Source organism: Balaenoptera musculus, chromosome 6 (genome assembly GCF_009873245.2).
Source record: "Balaenoptera musculus isolate JJ_BM4_2016_0621 chromosome 6, mBalMus1.pri.v3, whole genome shotgun sequence".
In the NCBI taxonomy this organism is placed as follows: domain Eukaryota; kingdom Metazoa; phylum Chordata; class Mammalia; order Artiodactyla; family Balaenopteridae; genus Balaenoptera; species Balaenoptera musculus.
Genome location: NC_045790.1, coordinates 64,711,838 through 64,732,671, shown reverse-complemented (window position 1 = coordinate 64,732,671; position 20,834 = coordinate 64,711,838). Strand labels below are relative to the sequence as shown.

At 42.2% G+C, this 20,834-nt stretch overlaps 1 protein-coding gene across 6 annotated transcripts in view; it reads left to right on the top strand.

Moving 5' to 3' along the window:
- The window catches only part of KANK1 (KN motif and ankyrin repeat domains 1), a 192,126-nt gene that overhangs the window by 140,411 nt on the left and 30,881 nt on the right, over positions 1 to 20,834 (top strand). The window contains exon 1 of one of the 6 annotated variants that reach the window (XM_036854722.1): positions 1,268 to 1,551. The exons of 4 other annotated variants lie outside the window; for them this stretch is intronic. The gene's annotated coding sequence lies outside the window, so the exon portion shown is untranslated. Of the gene's footprint in view, positions 1 to 1,267; positions 1,552 to 9,707; positions 9,839 to 20,834 lie in introns of those variants that run through there. One more of the 6 variants, XM_036854721.1, reaches the window with a different exon arrangement.

The following is a 20,834-nucleotide window of genomic DNA, read 5'->3' as shown; positions in this document are numbered from 1 at the left end:
TAGAGCCAACCTGGTGTTTTCTGAGACCATCCGTAGAGAATGTCACAGAGCGTGGCAGAGGTGGTGTGTTCATGGTGGTGAGTCTTAGACCTGACCTCTGTGTTTGTATTACTCCAAAGACAGAGAGTAAGCTGATTAGAAACTGGGGCTGCTTTAATTCATGGGTACCCTTCTTGACCTTCCAGGGTCTCCTGATACAATCTGCAAGAGGATTAAATGAGTGTTCCTATTTGTACTTTGCATTTTCCCCTAAGTGGTGTGTTCAGTGGTTATCAGAAGAGCTGAGAGGGTAACACAGAGTTGCCTAACATAAAAACATACGTAAGAGCTAGCCAGGATTTTGATTTCTCCTGTTCAATCTCCCTTTCTTATTTTCAGATTACAAAACACGACTTGCCACCATGGCTAAGCCAGAAGTTGAATTTGGAAAGTAATTTTCCTTTGTTTGAGGCATTCTGTTGACATTAAAAATCAGAAGTATAGTGTCTATGAAGATCCGATTAAAGAGATCAAGGGGAAAGTATGTATTTCAGAAAACTACAAAAAACCCAAAAGTAGAATGATTACAAATAACATGTCCTTCCTGACAGGGGTTATTTTTTTCTTTCGTGTGAATTGTTTCATAGAGCCAAATTAACAAACGTATTCTAATACCATATATATATATATAAATTATATTTGTATATTTAGTATATCATGCAGTTTCATCCTGTTATTTGATGTGTTTACTAATTGGATTTAATTACATTATGCATTTCAACTTCAAATGAAACTTCGTTGTTAGTTATTTGAAGGCTAATTTCACACTGAAATTTATAAATGAAATAATTTATTTTCTTATAGTGATGGTGTTTGGGAAGATAGTTATTTTTTTAAGTAAGAAGTATTTTTATTTGAATTTCATAACTGTTAAAATGCCAAGATAGTTATTTTTTTAAGTAAGAAGTATTTGCATTTGAATTTCATTACTGTTAAAATGCCAAGACCACCTACAAACAGGGACCCTGGGTTTTAAGAGTCTTGCTTGTCTGGTTAATCAGAACCCCAGAATTTGTCCAGCCCCCAAGAGTCTCTGAAGAGTCCCTCCCTTGTCAGGGCTTGCCTGTTTTATAAACTTTCAAGGCTTTGGTTTTAAGCTGTAGCCAGCTTCGCCGTATAAGATTTTTGCTTCAAACCATGAGCGAGTCATAATGGGTTAAGCATCAGATTTCAGACAGGCGATTAGCTCTCCAGCTAAGCCGAGGAAGGATGACTTATCTCCCAGCAAGTACCAGCTGACTTGGGTGTAGGAAGGATAGAATCCAGGCTCCTGCTAGTCCTGAGTGCTGGGCAAAGTACCCTTCAGTTGTCGATTGCTGCCCTGATACACTGTGGGTGCCAACAAAAAAGAAAAAAACACAAAATAAAAGCCCAACAGGGAGATTGGCTATGTTAAGAACTTGAGCTGTTGCTATCATTAGGAGAGTGCGTAGTGTGAGGCAAAGGATTACAACAGCCCTTCCTACAAGGACTTGAATATTTTGTGCCCTGCTCACCCGCAGACTTCCCATCGTGAGTATTGACATTTGTTTCTGATTATACACTTCCCCTCTTTCTGGAAGAACTTTGGGTGGGCTAGTTGAGCCCATTAGTTTCCTTCTTCCTGTGTCCCGGATAATTCCTGTTCATCTCCTTTGTGCAATTTCTGAGAAAGGTTTGAATGGGTTTGGAGGAAAATCAGTGACTAAAGCTCACAGTTTCTGCTTTGGGGACCTTTTCTATAAAAGGCTGTTTGATCTGGCATGAAAAATAATTAGCATAGTTCTCAAATTCACAGAGATAATGAATTCTTGCTCTTTTCTGGCAACATATTTTAAAATGGCATTGAGTAGACTTCTCTAATAAAAACCTCAAATAAGACCCAACCAGGAAATCAGACTTGATAAGATTCATTCATACAGTTGTAGAAGTTCTAAGTCAAAAAAAATCACGATTCTATCTTTCCTCCCTTGGCTGCCTTGTTAGATATTTTTGGAGTGTGCTGTAACTGATTTACTCTATTCCATATGCTTTAGGAAAAGTATGTTCATGTTTTAGAGGATAAGCCTGGTTCTGCTTTTGGGTTGCAGTTCATTATGAAGCCTGAAGACAAGAGAAGTGTTTAAAATATGCAGCCACTTGCATATATAGCATTAGTGATCTCAGCTGGCGGTTCTATATGGACAAGTGATCTCACAGCTTAAAAATAAGTATGTAGCTATTTTGAGGATTTTTAAAAATAGTGACCAGATTTCTAATCCTAGTAGTTCTTGGAGCAAGCCATGGCTGAAAATTCAGATTGAATAATATTCTGTAATACTCAGAAGGCTTTTCTAACCAGCAGAATGAAAAGCAGAACTACAGACATGAGGGAGAACTGGACCAAGAGACAAATTATTGGATTCATGGGTTTTGTTCTTATCCTGAAATTTAAATCTTTGTACTCTTACTTTGTCTTGTTTGTGACAAGCCAGATTTGAGTGGTTTGTGACATTTCTACCAGCTGGATCAGAGGTTGTGGACATGGCTACATTTCATCTTATAAACCTTTATTTAAAGGAGCTGGTGCTAGAGTAATAGTTTATGGAAGCAATTTGCTATTAATAGTCACAAGTACTAAATTTATTTTAGCCCCTTTTTCTGTGATTTTATTAATTGGAACAGTTCTCTCTCCAAGGGATCTTTTGCATTTTGGACATGATTTCTGTTGGATAGAATCAAGTGATAGTCATGGGACTTTCTGAATTTAGTCTCACAGTATCTGGTTTAGTTGATAAATTCCATCAGCTTTGCAAACATTGATTCAGCTTGTCCTGCCAAATTTTCCCTTCCCTGTCCACTTTCTGAGTGCCTTTTTCTGGCATCAGCAATCTATTAGGCAAAGGCATTTCAAGTGTTTCTGTACAGCAGGCATATTTAAGAGTCTCCTGAAAGGGGACTTCTGTCGTGGCACAGTGGTTAAGAATCCACCTGCCAATGCAGGGGACACGGGTTCGAGCCCTGATCTGGGAAGATCCCGCATGCTGCGGAGCAACTAAGCCCGTGCGCCACAACTACTGAGCCTGCACTCTAGAGCCCACGAACCACAACTACTGAGCCTGCGCACCACAACTACTGAGCCTGCGAGCCACAACTACTGAAGCCCACGCGTCTAGAGCCCGTGCTCCGCAACAAGAGAAGCCACCGCAATGAGAAGCCTGTGCACCACAATGAAGAGTAGCCCCCGCTCGCCGCAACTAGAGAAAGCACGTGAGCAGCAACGAAGACCCAACACAGCCAAAAATTTAAAAAAGTCTCCTGAAAGAAAGGGGGAGAATATGCCAAGATTAGAAATATAACAGAGGGAGAGAGAGGTGACATTTCTAATAATTCATAAGCCCAACTGCTTAATCTCTTTAAAACGTTAGTCACGTGCATCAGTTCTTACCATTCTTCTAACTAAAACAGAAAAAAGTTCACTCTTCCTCTGCTCTCAGTATCCCCCTCATGTAAGACAGTATACCCACCAAGTGACGGCTGGTTTATTTCCTTTTCCCTAGCATTTCAGATTGATTGACTGGGATTTTTTATTCAAATCAGGGCCACCCCATGGCAGTGTCTTTTGAGGCAGCCCATTTGGCATGTTCCCTCCAACTGTGAGGACAAAGCCTGATTTGTCTTCCCATGACCTGGCAGAGGAGGTAGAAGTACCTGCCGGCTTCATGCAGTATGTCCCCTAGCCAGTATTCCACCTCTTCAGGTGGTGAGTCAGCCCGATGGTATACTCACTTTTATAGCACGGCAGGGTGGAGACCTGGAAGTCCATAAGCCGGTCGGGGAGGAGGGAATGGTTTGCGTGTCAAACCATTCCAGCAATGCAGCTTACAGGAAAAAATTGCAAAATACTGAAGCCCTTTGCCACCAGATTTTTCCATTAGCACCACACTTTACACAGCTTTCAAATCTGCCTCAGGGACAGCTGTTTGGCAATGTGAGGGGAAAAGGTCACGTCACATCATAAGCTCTGTGGTTGGTTACCTGTCAGCCTGTCCTGTAAGGAATCTCAGCAGGCCCTGAGCAATGCCTTCTAAACGCTCATTCGTCACACACACATACAAGGAGCTGCGGATTCTCTAAAAGGGGTGCTCGGAAATTATTTGGGAACTAGAAAACAGCCACTGGAACTTACACCACCTCAGGATACTGATTTTAAATGAAGAAATCCAGGACAGAAAAGCTTCCAGAAAGGTAAAGAGGGCTTAGAGCTGGGGGCTTTTCCTCTGGGACATTATCCCTTGGTCTTCTGTCCTCTGGACACTTTGATGATGAGAAAGTAGGCTTTCCAAATAGTAGTAACTTTAAGTGAGGGTATAGTTTTTGGTCTACCAGAAAGAATGATACAAAACTCAGTAGAAATAATTCAGTTCAGTGAGTTCATTCATTCAGTAGCTCACTTTTAAAAGACTTCACAGAAATTTACTAGGCAGAGGGCAGCTGTTTCCCTTCTTTGTGGAAGGACCAACCCTGAGGTTCTGTGAAAGTTGGTCTGTCTTTGCCTTATTCTCACTACTTTGTGATTTTGTTTTGTTAAGGATGGCTGGCAAGATTAAGGGTCATTGAGCTTTCTATACTTTTGTTATTTTCTCTGTCTCTCCAAACATTTTAGCTTTCATTAACTTTAATCTCTGTTTTCTGCTCTTTACTCTGAGCCTTTGTTTTTGGCCTTATTTTGACAGAAATCATAGTCTATTTCTGTTTCTTCAGTCATAATGCCTGCAAAAATCACAGTTGGCCTTCCCAGCTCTCCATGGCTCCAGGTAGTAAGAGACCTGCTCTATCCAAAGAGGTGTGAAAGAAGCAGGGGCTTCTCCACCATCCCAGCTGCTGTTCCCACTCCTACCTGCCCTGTAGGCTTTGCCCAAAGCACTATTCTCTTTACTTGGATGTCTTTCCTGTATCTGTTTATATGAGCCCTTCTTATGCTTCAAGTCCTGCTTCCTCTCTTACCTCTTCCAACAAGTGTTCTCAGATACTCCCAGTGGGAATTCGCCCATTCCTCTTCTTTATTCCTGGAGAGCTTTGTATTCTGTTAAATAGTTGCCATCACTTGCTTTTATGTAAGAGTTGTAGTTGTGTGTCTCATTAATCTGTAATCTTTGAGGTCTTAAGAGGTGGGATTCATGTCATCTTCATCTTGGTATGCCCATTGTGGCTTGTGTAGTACCCAGCATAGCCAGCAGGCTCAGTGTTCAACCAACAGATGTTTTGCAGCCCATCTCCTTGGTGCTGCCTTAACGCTGGGCATCTAATACAGAGCAAGACACAGGCACAGTGCCTGCTTAGGAATCTGCGGGGTTGAATTGAGCCCTGCCAGTTGCCATTCTTAAATTGTCATACTCTTGGCAATTTTCTCCCAGCCTGTTCACCTGGATATTTCCCCTGCATGAACAGGTGGCTTTCACTCTGTCACACATACTTGGATTCTTCCTCCTCGTACCTCACATCTAAGTGGAAGTTGTAGTATATACTTTCTCTCCATCACGTGCTCTAAGGTAGGCTTAAAATGGTGTTGTCTGTTAAATGCCTTGAGTTCCAGGGAGAGGAGACCAGGTACGATGTGGTTATCCAGAGAGGAGTATTATCGGAGGCCATTTGGAAAGCTCTTTCTAGCTCCCATGGCTTCTTTGCTCCTTTCTCCGCTTGTTAACAATCCAACCAGAGAGAGGTGGGGGAGCTCCAATCAGTTCCTCTTGCTTATTATCTAGTCTGGTTTGGTAGACTGGTTGAACCTGTGGATGAGAACCTGAGCTGGTGACCTCTAAGGTGGGAGTATGGCCATTGGTCTACCTTCCTTCTCACCCACAGTTTTTTGGGGAAGGTCTCTACAGATCTGTCACCCCTTTTAGATGGGAGGAAATAAACTGTCCTTACTGCTTCATCATTTACAGCCTTTATAGTCTCTGTGGTAATCTCATGTAAAGTTTTAAATCCTTTAGTTTGATGCCCCAATTCATTTTGTCATTTGGCTTTTTTAAATGTTGATTTCAAATCTCAGATGAAAATATATTGTGAGAAAGTCTTTAGTTTAAACTTAATGAAAGTAATAATCATGAGGCAACCCAGACCATAAAAAAAACCCAACGCGTAGAAATTCAGTGTGACTCCAGTGTTAAACCTTAAATGTGTTTGGGGAAATGCACTTTGTTGAGTAAGGTTTAACAAAGACAGAGGATTCTTTTCTGGCCTTTTAAGATAGGCCCATCGTCCATAGCATCCTCTCCCTAATTTCAGCTTCCCAGCTGGAATCTCACACCTCCGCTGGGGCACACCCTTGTGGTGTTGATTGTGGCCTCTCCTTGGAAAATCTCCCTGATGTTAAGTTTTAGGCGCAGATCCTTCTAATCCAGGCAGGTAAAGAGGAGTGCTCTTCCAGCACCCAACGCTGTCCACACCTAACAGGATGGGAAAGAACTGTAAGCCCTTGCTGGACCTGCCCTGTCCTTCTAACCCCCTTCAAGTCCTGTCAGCCTCCTTGGGCTACGAGGGAGGCGGGTAGAGAAGGAGCCCTGGTGGTGAGGAAGGGAACTGTGCCCACTTTTCTCCGTCACTGCAGTTCCCTTAGACACCCAGGTTTTGGTGTCATATCCCGTCACAAGTCTGAGAGGAGAGGATGGGTTACGTAGTGTGATAAGGTATTTGAATTCTTTAGGGGTTATGGGGAAGTCTCAATTAACGCAGATCCTTCATGAGCATGACGGCAGAGCATCTTGCTTTCAACCTGTCTCTTTTTAGGATGAAGACTTACAGGTAGGGTTTTTGCTCTTAATATTACCTGCGAGAGAAGTGGTGGTAGGGATCCTAGGCTGTTGTTTTGGTTGTTGTCTTTTGTCTTCAATTTGTTTCAACAAGGACTCTAGTAATTTTAAATGAGAAGAAGAAAAAAAAGTTGGCCACCTGGAAAATGGGAAAAGGAAAGGGATGGAAACAGGAATGAAATTGGATCCCAAATGGATACCATGAAGTCCTTGCTTGGTGTCATACTGAGACCTGGGAGTGTGTTCAGTTTGACCAGCCCAAGGTTTTGTTTTAATTTGAATTAATTGCCAAGATTTTTTACATTAGATAATTTCATATAAAAATACCAATTTCTGCAGCTTATCTTGAAAAGTCAAAAGATCTGGATCACTGGATGTGTACTTCCACAGGGCCACAGTCATCTGGAGAGGACAGGTGCCTTCTGGTCGCCCCCAAATCCCTCTGAACCCCTTCCTTTCCATTATTAACCTGGACTCTGAAGGTAGTTGAACTTGTGATCTGAACCTTGAGGCTACTTGAATTGCTTAAGGGGCTGCCCCCAGTTTGGCTGTCAGCTTCCTTTAAGCCAAGATGAAGAACACACTTAAGAGTTGCAGAGTTTGCTTGGTTTAGAGCTGAGGTTCTCATCCCTGGCTGTGGCAGAGACTCATCTGGGAAGCTTCTAAAGATGCTGATGCCCCTGTCCCCACCACAAGAGATTCTGATTCATTGGGGTGGGGATGGGGGGGATGAGTCAGCAGACCTGTGGCTACTGATATGCTTGGTTGCCATCTCAAAGTCCTGCAGCCACCGTCCAGGGGAGAAGGACCGTTGGGGCACTGTCTGCCAGCCTGGGGTCACAGAAGCCTTTGCCTACAGCCCATTTCCCCTCTCCCAAGGAGTCGCCTTTCCTGGCTACTCCCCACCTATCTGAGGAAAGGTCCTGAGCACATCTTCATCCTCCCAGATCTCATTTGGTGGCTTCTCCTGTACATAAATTAAGGAAGAGTAGAGGCAGGGAGGTGTGTCTTTCTCCCGACAGTGGGAACCGTTGTGACTGACACTCTCCAGTCAGAAGAAGCTCCTATTTTTAATTCTTCTCCCATCCCAACTTTTGTCATCCTTGATAAAGGACTAGACATTTATTTGCATACAGTGACTTTTTCTTTTAGACCTTGCCTTCGTAGAAACACACAGACAAAATAATGACCTTCAACCTTTTTGTAGAATAAACTATATTCATATTTATAAAATAAAAATTTAGCAGAATTCTTTTCCAGGATTAAGGAACACTACATTCAGATGCTTTCCTCAGTTTAATTCTTAAGAACGAGTCTTTTGATATTGATACTTAGTTTGGAATATAATAATGTGACTAAATAATACCAGAATTTTCTCAGAAGTACAGAGGAGAACATTTCTCTCTTAAAAGCAAATGATAAAACAAGCCTAAGGAAATTTTTTGAATGATGGATGTTTTCTAAAACTGGATTGTGGGGATGGATGCACAATGATATACATTAACTAAAACTCATCAAACTGTACACTTAAAACGGGTGAATTTTATGGTACATAAATATCTCAAAGTTTTTTTTAAGTCCAAAAACAAGGAAAAAATTGATCTAACTCAAATCTCTTATCTAATGTGGTGTCGTTAGGTAAAGTAACTTGGAATTTTTTGGATCCTATATTTCAGAGTATCTGGCACTTGAAGCTTTGTTCTTTATTAGTTTGTTATTTCTCTTTGAATCAGTTTATTTGGCGTAAAACAAGCCCAAATGAATCCCACGTCATCTTAAAAAGTTTGATCTTCGTAGCTTCACGCAGGAAAATGTCTGTTTCAAAGATAGTCACTTTTAAAGCACTCAGCCACCAGGTGTGGAGCCACGGATGGAATGAGAACGTAAGTGGAGTGAGGTAGGGTGTGTGCCAGCACTAAGGTGAACCAGTTAGACTCTGCAAATCCAGGGGTTCTTGTAAAACTCTGCCTCTCTCCACATAGCTGTCCCGTTTTGAATTTTACAAAACAGGCCATTTAGAGTCATCCTTAATCTTTGTCAATCTCTGTTTTACTGTTTAGAACTAGCTTTGCTTACTTGCCCTGTAGAAGAGTTCAATTAAACTTTATTCCGCTAGAGTCAGTCACATTTACCCACTATACTTAGGCACAAGTGAAGAACAGATTTAAAAGAACCCTTTTTTCCCTCTTTTTTTTAGGTGGTGAATTTAAACCATTAGAGGGAAATCTCATTCTTAGTAAACGTTTAAAACAGAAACAAAATGTTGCTCAAAAATGTTATCCCCCTAAAACAGAACGCACTTGTTTGGGAACTAATTCTGTGTCTTTGAAAGTCACATGATCTAATTGGAATGAAATGTTTAAGGAACTATAAAAAAAAAAAAAAGGTTTGGGTCTGTGGTTTACAAATGGGAGTGTTTTTAGCCTTCAAATTACATGTTGCATTAAATAAGAATAAACCAAGAAAAGAAATCACTCGCCTCAAGCCCAATCTGGGTTCAGCATAACACTGAATCATTTCCTTCATAGAACAGCCCTGCGCTATGGCTCAGATTGTGACAGGGAGCTTTTCTCAGCACTGGAGGGTTTGGGGGAGGGACTAAGCAGTAAGAATAAGGACACATTTGCCGCCTTTCAGTCTGTGTTCTTCCTAGAATTAGCAGATTTATAGCTGTATTTCTAGGTTAGCATTTCATGTGTCTGAAGAATACGAGCATAGTTTGTTTGAAAAATTGGCAGGGGCATGGGAGGGGTCTGTCTTCACCTCTGGGTTAAGATCCTTGCTAGCAGTTTCGTTCATTGGTAGTTTTTGCTGTCTCACTGACGCCGAGAGTCCTGGAATTAAACCCCGTGGCCAACAGGCTGTTAGTTGGTCAGGAAATTCCAAATGGGTATAAATAAATGCTCTGCAGCAGCTCCTGGGCTCTTTGCCTGCTAACGTGTGCAGGCCCTTTAATGCTGAGGGAAGTGGGCCTGAGACTTGGCTTCCTGCTTGCTGAAAATCACAGTTATTTTGTTTCTGGGTGGGTAAGTAAGAAAGCCCAAAAAAAGAAAAATAGAGGAGAGTGTGACGTTTGGATGGGGGTTGGTGAAATACAAACTCAAGCTCTGTATGTTATAAAAAATATTTGCTTTTCTTACAGGCTGGAAAGAATAACTCAGTCCTGGATTTTTGGTTCAGTGACAGTTTCAGCTTTGGCCCGTGGCTCTAACATAAAGATGTCATTGTCGTGGGAGTGAGAGGTTGTATGTATATGTTAAGGTCTGAGTTTTTGAGTTTATGGCTTACTTAAATCCCAGAATTTCCTTTCTTATTGGTAAATCCATTTTTGGTCATTTGTTTTCAGCTCTGTTTTTCTAATGGGGAGCTGCTCAGTGCGCCTTAAAGCCGGTTTCTTTTTCTTATGTAAATACTGTAAAACAAAATAAGGGCTGGGATTCATACAATTACTTTAGCCCCACCCCCAAAAAAAGAAAAAAAAAAAACTGTAATGCTTTGTTAGGAAAGCCTTTCTGTCCCGAAGTCCTAGCTTGTGCTGCTTCTCTGCTTTTCACAGAATTACTCTTTGGCACATTTCCTATGTATGCTTAGAGCAACGTGTTATTTTTGAAGGAAGTTTGGAAAACAGCATTTAGTCCCCAAGCTATGTCCCATCTGTGCGTGCATGACAAATTTAGGCTCTAGTTCATCAGTAAGTCTTTAAATTAGACAGTGGACATTAGAAGGCAGCACTGCTGAGGCTGGTGAGAACAAGTACTGAAGTGCCCGTGGTATCTTGACTATTACGAGACAGATTTTGGGTAGAGTCGCTGCATCTTCTAGTTGGCACTGAACACTGGAGAAGAGGGCCATTATGTGACCCTCCCAGCTTCTGTAATGTCACGTCCTCCTTACTACAGTGTGTCCTTTATTAACACATCACCCATTCCATTCCCAGGAACTGTAACCCTTTCCACTTTCTTCCCGCTCACCGCTCACCTGCAGCCTGGCTTCTGGACTCCTAAGGCCTGCCCAGGATAGGACTGATGATGCAGCAAAAGGAAGCTGCATTTGGGGATTGTTAAGTTGTGCCACTTGTTACCATGCAGCTGGAAAGTGCTGCCCAATGGAGTGGGCAGAGAGCAAGGCCCCGGGCTCTGTATGAGTTCACCTGGTCTGACAACTGCTCTAATTAATTTCTTCCTTCATTTGCTCACACAGCATGCGATATTATGGAATTTTGTGTGAAGTATAGTGAAAAGGGTCATGGTCTGGAAGCAACCTTTGGAAATCATTGAGTTCCACCAGTCCCCTCATTTTATGCGTACAAACCTTGTCGCTGAGTGTGCAATTCCAGACCCTTTTTGCCCATTGCTTGTCTATGAACTAGGAAGTATTTATAGCTCCTGTACTTGTTTTATGAAAAAAATTATACCGTCCCCCGCCCCCAAGTTTAGGCAAGCCATTCTGGATGACTTCATTCATGGAAATGCAGTCAGTGGTTCTAAAGCACACGTCTCTGCACAGTGTGTTAAAGAATGCTCTACTCTTACGACTTCAGTAGAGATAGAAGAATGAGATTGTTGGTAAAAATTAGTGCCTACCTTTGTCCTCTTATTGTGAGAAGAAAATATCTTAACTTGGTCGTAATATACTTTTTTTTTTTTTAAAGGAATTCCTTTATTTTTATTATTTATTTATTTACTTATTTAGTTTTGGCTGTGTTGGGTCTTCGTTTCTGTGCGAGGGCTTTCTCTAGTTGTGGCAAGTGGGGGCCACTCTTCCTCGCGGTGCGCGGGCCTCTCACTATCGCGGCCTCTCTTGTTGCGGAGCACAGGCTCCAGACGCGCAGGCTCAGTAGTTGTGGCTCACGGGCCTAGTTGCTCTGCGGCATGTGGGGTCTTCCCAGACCAGGGCTCGAACCCGTGTCCCCTGCATTGGCAGGCAGATTCTCAACCACTGCACCACCAGGGAAGCCCTGTAATATACTTTTAAAGATTGGGGATGTTTGTCCACTTTTACTTTTTGTTTTATTTTACTTCCTTCCTATGCATAATTGATGCTGGACTAGGGCTCCCTGTATACCTAACCAGCACCCACACTCCACTCCCCTGAGCCCTAGTGTGCACACACATACACATGAACATCCCTTGCAGGGCCCAGCCAGCAGCTCCCTCAGCCAGCAGAAACCAATTTAGATGTTTAGCAAACTCGATTTTGAAAAGCATCACAAATACCTCAAACCCTAGCTTTGTGGGGTAGAGGGAGAAAAAGCAGGGTGGAGGGAGAGGAGTTCTGGACTATCTGGATGCCAGGGCTATTATGTGCTTCACCAAACAACAGAGGGTGGTCCAATAATAGTAAATAATAATAGTAGGCTGCCGACATAGCTCTAAGTGCTCCACAAAAACACTGTGAAGCAGGTCTATTATTTTCCCAATTATACAGCTGGAACAGAATCTAACTTGCCAATGGCTGGAAAGTGGCAGCGGCAGGATTCGAACCCAGGCAGTCTGGTCCCAGAGTGCCTGATTTTAATCGCTACAGCTCTTCCTCCACCATACTTAATTAACTGGTACATGCCTAGACATGGGGTTTTTCATTTCACCAAATACCGAGCATGCTGTGTGCCAAGCACCATGCTATGCACTGAAAGATAGAAAAATATTGCTTGGTTCCTGCCCCCCAGCACACCTACAGTCTGGTGGGGGAAGACAGGCATGTACCTGGCAGTCACAACACAGGTCAGTACGTATTAGCAAAGAGTTCTAGGAGAATGGAGGGAAGAAGGTGACCAGTTCTTTCCAGGACAGAGCAGTTAGGGATAAGGGAAGACTCTACAAAGGATGGGATATTTGGGTTGGGCCCCTAAGGTGAAAGCAGCTAATTCTGACAGGTGGAAGAAGCTGGGGAAGGGCGTGCCAGGTAGAGGGAACAGAGTAAGCAAAGGCAGATAGGCTTAAAGTTGCTTGGCTGGTTGAGATTCGGAGTGGGGAGGTGGGCAGAGGGAGGAAACTGGGAAGTGCTGGATTGGGGCAAAATGGTTGAAGACATTTAATGCAACAGAAAGGAACTTTTGGACTTTATTTTCTATAATGGGGCTCCTGGCAACCAATCTGAAAAATTAATATTTGAGAAGCTCTATAAGTTTCCAGGGATACCTCAAGCAAATGTAAAATTCCTCAAAGAATATGTAATATAGGAGAGCAGAGACGTTAGGCTTGATATGAAACAGGCAGCATAATTTGCATATGAGCAACTGCAGAGTGTTGGCCATGCTCCCTGGTGACTCACACTGACCGCTCTCACGTACCCCAAAGATCCTGGAGGCATCAGTAGAGGAGGTTATTATCATCTATGTCTATATAATTTATTTTGAAATAATTTCAAACTTAGAGAAAATTTATAAAAGAACTCTCATGCCTCCTTCATCCAGATTCAGATTCCCCAGTGGTTAATATTTTGCCACATTTGCTCTGTCTCTTTTTGCATGTATGTATGTGCTTGTGTGTGTGTGTGTATGTGTATAAAGACATGCATTTGTCATATCTCTTTAATCGCCTTCAATCTGAAACGGTTCTTAGCCTTTCCTTTCTTTGATGACCTTGACAGATTTAAAAATATATATATGGAATCTAAAAAAAAAAAAAATGGTGCTGATGAACCTAGTTTCAGGGCAGGAATAAAGATGTAGACATAGAGGATAGACTTGAGGACACGGGGTGGGAGTGGAAAGCTGGGGCAAAGTGAGAGAGTGGCATGGACCTATATACACTACCAAATGTTAAATAGATAGCTAGTGGGAAGCAGCCGCATAGCACAGGGAGATCAGCTCAGTGCTTTGCGATGACCTAGAGGGGTGGGATAGGGAGGGTGGGAGGGAGACTCAAGAGGGAGGAGATATGTGGACATATGTATGCATGTGGCTGATTCACTCTGGTGTACAACAGAAACTAGCACAGTATTGTGAAGCAATTATACTCCAATAAAGATCTATTTAAAAAATAAATTAAATAAAATAAAAATAGAGACCTGGGGAATCCCTGGCGGTCCAGTGATGAGGACTCCACGCTTGCACTGCCGGCGGCCTGGGTTCGATCCCTGGTCAGGGAACTAAGATCCTACAAGCCACATGGCGCAGCCTAAAAAAAAAGAGAGACCTGTCCTTTTGTAGGATGTCTTTCAGGTAGGATCCATCAACATTTCCAGATTCAGGCATGCCTTCCGGGCGGAAACTCAACAGAAATGATGCTGTGCTCTTCTCAGAACATGACCTCAGGGGCACGTGTTGGTAGCCTTGATCACCGGGTCCACGTGGTTCTTGGTCAGCCTTCTGCACCATACCATCACCATTTTTCTCTTTGTGATTGACACGTATTTTGTGGGAGGCATTCTGAGGCCACACCAATATCCTGTTCTTCAGTAGGAAATCTTTACACACTAGACTTAGCAACCGTTGATGATTCCTGCCTGAGTCAGCTACTGTTAATAATCGTTGTTAAATGGTGATTTTCTGTTTCCATGATTCTTTCTTTATTTATTGAACTATAAATTGGCACTCTATTATATATTTCTTATAGCATTATGGACTCACAGATACCTGATTTATTCAGTGGATTGAAATCTGCTACTATCATTAATCATACTATTTTGATGCCCAAATTATCCCAGATTTGGACAGTGGAACCTAAGAGAGTTTTGGAGCCAACTAGACCCCTGACACTGTTTTTAAATAGCTCATCTGATGTGCGCTGACACTTGAGATTAATAACTAGTAGGTACCACCTGTTATCTGAGTTCTAAAGGTTGTATGCACCTCAGGCAATAGGGGTCACCTGCAGCAAGTTCCTTGTCAGGCAGGCGGGCAGAACACTCAGGTGACTAGAGGCAAGCCGATCTGAAATTCAGCTTGTCAGAGACCATGTAGTGGGTAGAAGTCTTGAATTTTCAGAGTGTATTGCTTACATTCTCCTAGACCCTCTCCTTTGTCTTTAGCCTTCCCTTGGGTAACTCAGGCCCTGGTCAGCGTGGGCAGAGAAGTAGGGGCTGGGGCTGGGAGCACTATGGTTTGGCAATAGCATGCCACCCATCTTTCCCTCTCTCCTCCACGAAGACACTTGCTGGCTGCCAGGGTCAACATTGTCTTTGCTACGCAGACATTTTCAGTCCCTGCTGTGCCCATTCTAGTTTCACATATAGAGCAAGTTTGTGCTCTGCCTCTCAACATGCTAAATCAGAGCCTGCATTCCCTAAAATATCCTCTCTTCTTTCTTCCTGCCCTCGCTCATGCCACCCCTGTTCCTCCCAGATTAGATTTATCATACTTCTCAAAAGGAAATCCCATCATTTTTCTCTGCAGTGAGTCATCCGTTGGTTTAAAGAAAAATATTTTCTTTTTTATTAGCAGAATGAGGTCATAGATAGAGCCCCAGAGGATGAGTACAAGGACTGATCCCCGTCTCTAGCTCTGCCCAGAGGAGCTGAGATTTGTCAGGCCTTCTCAGTTTCCTCTTGAATAGTTTAGGGGGGAAGATGTGGACCACAGGCTGCCGCCAAATGCAGGCAGGCTCTAAGTTCTGGTGGTTTTAACACTATGGCTAGCACTTATCTAGTTGAGTAAATAAAACTCACACAGTGCAAAGGAATTTGTGATACCACAAGAAAAATTCACAGGGACTTGAACAGCCCATGGAAAACCTAATGGAGGCCGCTGAAGAGAATTTTAATACATACTCCAGCATCTAGCTGGATCAGCCTTGCTAAGATGCAAATCTCATCATTTCACTCCCGTGTTTAGACCCTTCAACAGCTACCTGATGCACTTGAGAACCACAGACCTGACTCCCAGGGCCCTGTGTGATTGGGGCTTGGTCCCTTCTCTGCCTCGTTTAGTGTTTTCTTTATCATGCAAAGCTCTTTTCAGTTTCTAAAAGTGGCAGGTTTCACATATGCCGTTTTCTCTGCCTAGAATTTCTGCCATCCCAGTCTCCCTGCCAGACACCCACCCGCCACCCACCCCCCGACACTGTTAGCCCAGTGGACTCCTCAAATACAGCACCCTGGCAGAACACTCCCTGCGCTCAGCCCAGGTGGGATCCCTGCTCTGCCCTAGCATAATCCTGTCTTTTACTCTCACAGCACTTATCACAGTTGCTTTTATATATGCATCCTTTGTCTGTCTCCTATAGTTCACAAGTTCTACCCAGGTAGGCTCTCTGTCCATTTTGATTTGCCCCTAGCAGTGTTTGCCACATGGTAGGTTCTTAATAAATACTTACTGAATGAAAGAATAAATTCATCTTTCAGTCTGACAGTTGCATCTTCCCTAGGTCAAATTCCCTCTCTGGGGTGTGGGAACAGGTAGACCTGGAATGTGGGACCAGTATGAAGAGGAGCAGTGATGGGAGACAATGGAAGATGTGCAGGTTAATGTCTGTGGGGACAGGTTACAAAAGCAGAGATAAGATCAGCTGTGAGAGGAAATCTAAATATTTAGGGGGAGAAGCCAAAAGGAGTTACGAAGAGTTTCGGATATGAGAAAAAAAAACACATTATAACTTAGCCACGTAAACAAACCTAGCCTGTAAAATTGAGTTATGCTACGTATGACGTGTCAGTTGGCCTGGTATTTCGCATGAACTCTGGCATGCACTTTGCTTTTCTTCATGTTGTCATTTTATTTGAACAAAGCATTTGGGTAGCTGTTTAAAACAGCTGCAACCTGCAAAGAAGTCTAGGTGAAATCAGGTAGGTAGTATAAACTCCATGGAACAGGGATTCAGGCTTTATAGAACAGGCCCTAACATCTAATAGGTGCTCATCATTTGAATGAATGATTGGATGGATTTGTTAGCTAGGAGGGGAAAAGAGCAGATATAAAAATAACTCTTTGGTAAATGAAAAAGCAAGAGACAGTCTCATCTGCCATACATTCTTGGAAAACAGAATGAGGAACACTTACATTGTTATCCTGAATTTCATTGTGTGTTCTCTAACAAATGGTATTTCTTAATAGATTTGGTACGAGAAGCTCCTTGTGTCTCAGTCTTAATGCTGACAGTGTCATCAGGAGAGCTTTCCAGTTAAACCTGTCCAGAAGGACCTGTTCCACTTCACTGTCTTCTTCATCCCCTACTCCATGCCTGGAAAAGTTGATTTGCTAGCTCAATTACTTTCGTACTCTGAGTAATTAACTTCATGAGAAGTTCTCTCTCTTAAAGTTCATCTCTGAGTTGATCCTACTGCTTTTCTTTCCTGCCTCTCAGCCTTAACTGATGTCGAATCTTTTTGACTGCTTCAAACAGCAGGATGCTTACACTCTGCTGCTTTTAAGTATGGGAATCTATGTTTAATTATGTGCTTCTTGGGGATTGACTCAGCTCTTAAGGCAAAAACTTCATGCTTCATGTGAGAGGGGACAATACGGTAATGGGAATTAGAAGAGTTCTTCAGTTTCAATAGTCAGGTAGACTATCTGGTGAAGAAAAACACATAAAGAGTGTGTGGAAGTCTTGGCACATAGGTGCAATTATTTTTCACGCCACCATTAGTCAGTAATTGGGCCTAGAGTTTGCAGCAGTGAAACCAGAACAAAGAAGTCATTGTCTCCTAATTAATAGATAGAGTAATAATATCAAAGTTTTGTCCATTTAAAAGTTCACCGGGACACATTATTTCAGAAACCTCCAGTGTTTTTTTGCTCATAGTAAAGAATGGCTCACTGTGATAGTGTATGTAGAAAAGTAGTTAGTGGTTTCTGGCTCAAAAATGGCATTTTTATTACCCTGTCACTTAAGCATGATGGTGTGGTCCCACTGAGAAAAGGAAGACTTGGAGACCACAGCTTACATGGCCACATTCTCAGTTGCTATATGTGAATTTTTACTCTGCTCACTGTCTTTAGCATAGGCATTCTCAGCCTCAACACCACAGTGTGCACTCAGTATCCACAGGGGATTGATTCCAGGACCCCTCAGGGATACCAAAATCCGTGGATGCTCAAGTCCCTTATATAAAATGACGTAGTACAGTTGACCCTCTGTATCTGTGGGTTCCACAGATAAAGAGGGCCGATTGTACTGACGTTTTGGACTGGATAATTCTTTGTTGGGAAAGGTAGGACCCTCCTGAGCATTGTAGGATGTTTAGCAGCATTCCTGGCGTCTACCTACTAGATGCCAGTAGCACCACTTCTTCTAGTTGTGGCAAGCAAACATGTCTCCAGAATTTGCTAAATATCCCCTGGGGGCAGAATCACCCCCAGTTGAGAAACACCACTAGCAGGTTAGTACTCCCAGACTAGTTTCTTCTAATCTTCTGCCTCCTGGCCAGTACATTACTTTTTATGTCTTCCCAAACCAAATATTTGGATATTAAGTTTAGTTTCCTTGAAAAGTTAAAACCATATAATGCTTTATGAATCTGAATGAAATGGCTTTTGAAATAGCCATATCTCCATTGCACTTTATTAATGCAGAAAAATTGCAAGGAAAGTTTCAAATTGTTCTTGAGTCTATACACTTGCCTTGTCACAGAGCTCTAGTTTTACAGGTAGCAAACATATAATTAAAGAGTAGAATTACCATCAGTTTGTTGATTTCAGCTTTTCTCTGAACGCACGGGAATCTGGTCTGGACTTGGGGAGTTGTCTCTAGTTGGTGCTGTCACATTTGGTGTTTGGTTACCGCAAATTGCTAACTGTACAGACTGGGTTGGGGGAGAGAAGAGGGAAGAGGGACTCTGACCCTTGGTGTCCAGGAAGTTGGTCGACCCAGAGGTGACGGCAACCTGAGAAGCCACGTGGACCACTGTTAGAAGCCCATCCACTTAGCCTGGCACACAGATATAAATTCTGGTGGTTCCGCCTCTTCGCTTCACTTCTGCCTTGCCTTTTATTTATTTATTTTTCTATGCACTACCCCCCTCCCACTAGACTGTGAGCCTTGTGAGAACAGGGGCCTTGTCTCCTTTGTTCACACTGTGTCCCCAGCTCCTACAATAATAGTACCTGGAAAATAGTAATAAGAGAGAGAGGTGTTACCAAAATTGTTTTTTTTTTTAATCAATCTTGATTATAAATATAAGTTAAATATATGAATCATTTTTTTATTTGGTCCTCACGTCACGCTTGGGTACTATAACGTTTTAACTGATCCCCTTGAATTTAATCTCTTTCCCTATCTCAGTTTAATCCACACACAGCTATGAAGACGATCCTTGTTGAGCCTTTTAGCCCCCTAGCACAGGGCCCGGCATGCAGTCTATCAGTGACTAAATGGACGAGATTCCCCTGCTCGAGGACCCAGTGTGGTGTCCTCTCCTGTACTTGGTCATCCCCCTCTCTTCTAGCCTCGTCTTTGCTTGAACTGCACTAACAGGCTCTGCCTGGCTCTTCCCTACCACCTACCTGTCTTTCCATTTTACTCTCTCATCACTTACCTTGTCTTCAGAACTCATCTCCTGGTTAACTCCGTTCTGTTTTTGATCATTTATTCATATATCATCAGATTGTGCTTGTTGATAATATACCTTTGTAACTGACCTAACTTAGTGTTATGTTTAGGGTGTTTGGCATTTATCTCACAGCTAAACTGTACCTCATTTTATTTCTTGTAAATCCTTCCTCCTACTCTTTCCATTGAATAGGACCATTTTCTGCACCCAATTAAGCTTTCAATAAATGCTATATAATGAAGGTAGAGGTGGTGCCAGGAGCAGTCTCTACCACTGGATTTCCAGACATTCAGAAAATTCTTGTAAACACCAGGGACAGCCCTCTGATTCCAGACTATTTCGTTAGAAGCTGTTACTTTCCGGATTCCAGTTGCAGATAACAGCCAGTGGTTTTTGGCTTTGTGTAAGCAGGCATAGCTCTGTTAGTCCAAAAAGGCTTTTTAGGAAGTTAAGAGTCTCCTTTATAACCCATTCAGAGATTTTTTTTTTAACTGTTGTTTTTACACATCCTTAATTATTCTTGAATTTATCAAATTTTCTGTGATGAAAATGTTTTAATGTAACATCTCCCCCAGTTTATCATTAAACATTTTTCTTTTCAAGATCTGGTCTTAATTTTTTTTTTTTTTTTTTTTTTGTGAGTGGGAGAAGAAGTACACTGGGGAGAGAGTACTGTATCCATTAGAGTTCAGTTTTGCTCTAAGTAACAGAGACCCCCAAACAAACAGTAGCTAAACAAAATAAAAGTTTATCTTTCACATAAATGTGTAGAGGTAGGCTTTCCAGGAGCAGTGTAGTGCTCTGATCCACAAAGCTCTTAAAAACCCAGGTTCCTTCTAGCACCTTGTTCCTCCGTCCCTAAGTATGATCTCATAGTCCAAGATAGCAGTGCTTTGTTCCAGTCATCACATCTGCATTCCAGGCCGCAGGATGGAGGAAGGAACAAAGAGAAAGGCTGTCAAAGAACAATTCCTGTGTCTTTTAGGGGAGGCTTTTGGGAGTTGCTACATGACATATCTGCTTATGGCCATACTAACAGCAAAGGAGGCTAGGGAAATATAGTGTTTATATTTGACCAACTAACCAAAGAGAGTCCTATTAGTGTAGAAGAACGAGGTAACATACTGAGGAACATCTAGTTATCTTTGCTGTGACTGCCCCGTACATCCCTCTGTCAAATGAGCTTTCTTGGAGTTTATTTCAATACATTCCTCTTGCTTCAAAACAGTGACTTCTTGTAATCATATTTTTTTAAAAGATGAATACCTATGTGTTGTAAAAATTTGTAAAAACATAAAGAACAACGTTAAAATCACCATGATTCCACAACCTAAAGATAATCACTGAAACAGCATCATGTAAGAAATGTCCTTAACACTAATATAGAACAAGCAACTTCAGACTACAGAGTATTTAGATGTTTTTCAAGGTTCTCTGCTGTACTGTATATGCAGTTATTCCTTCAGTAAACATTATAAAACATCTTAGTCCCCAGCATCTTGTTAATTCATGTGTGTGGTTGGAAGGGAGAGCAAAGAAAGAACTTTTAAAAATTAAATTTGTTGCTCTCAAGATACTGACAGTCTAGTA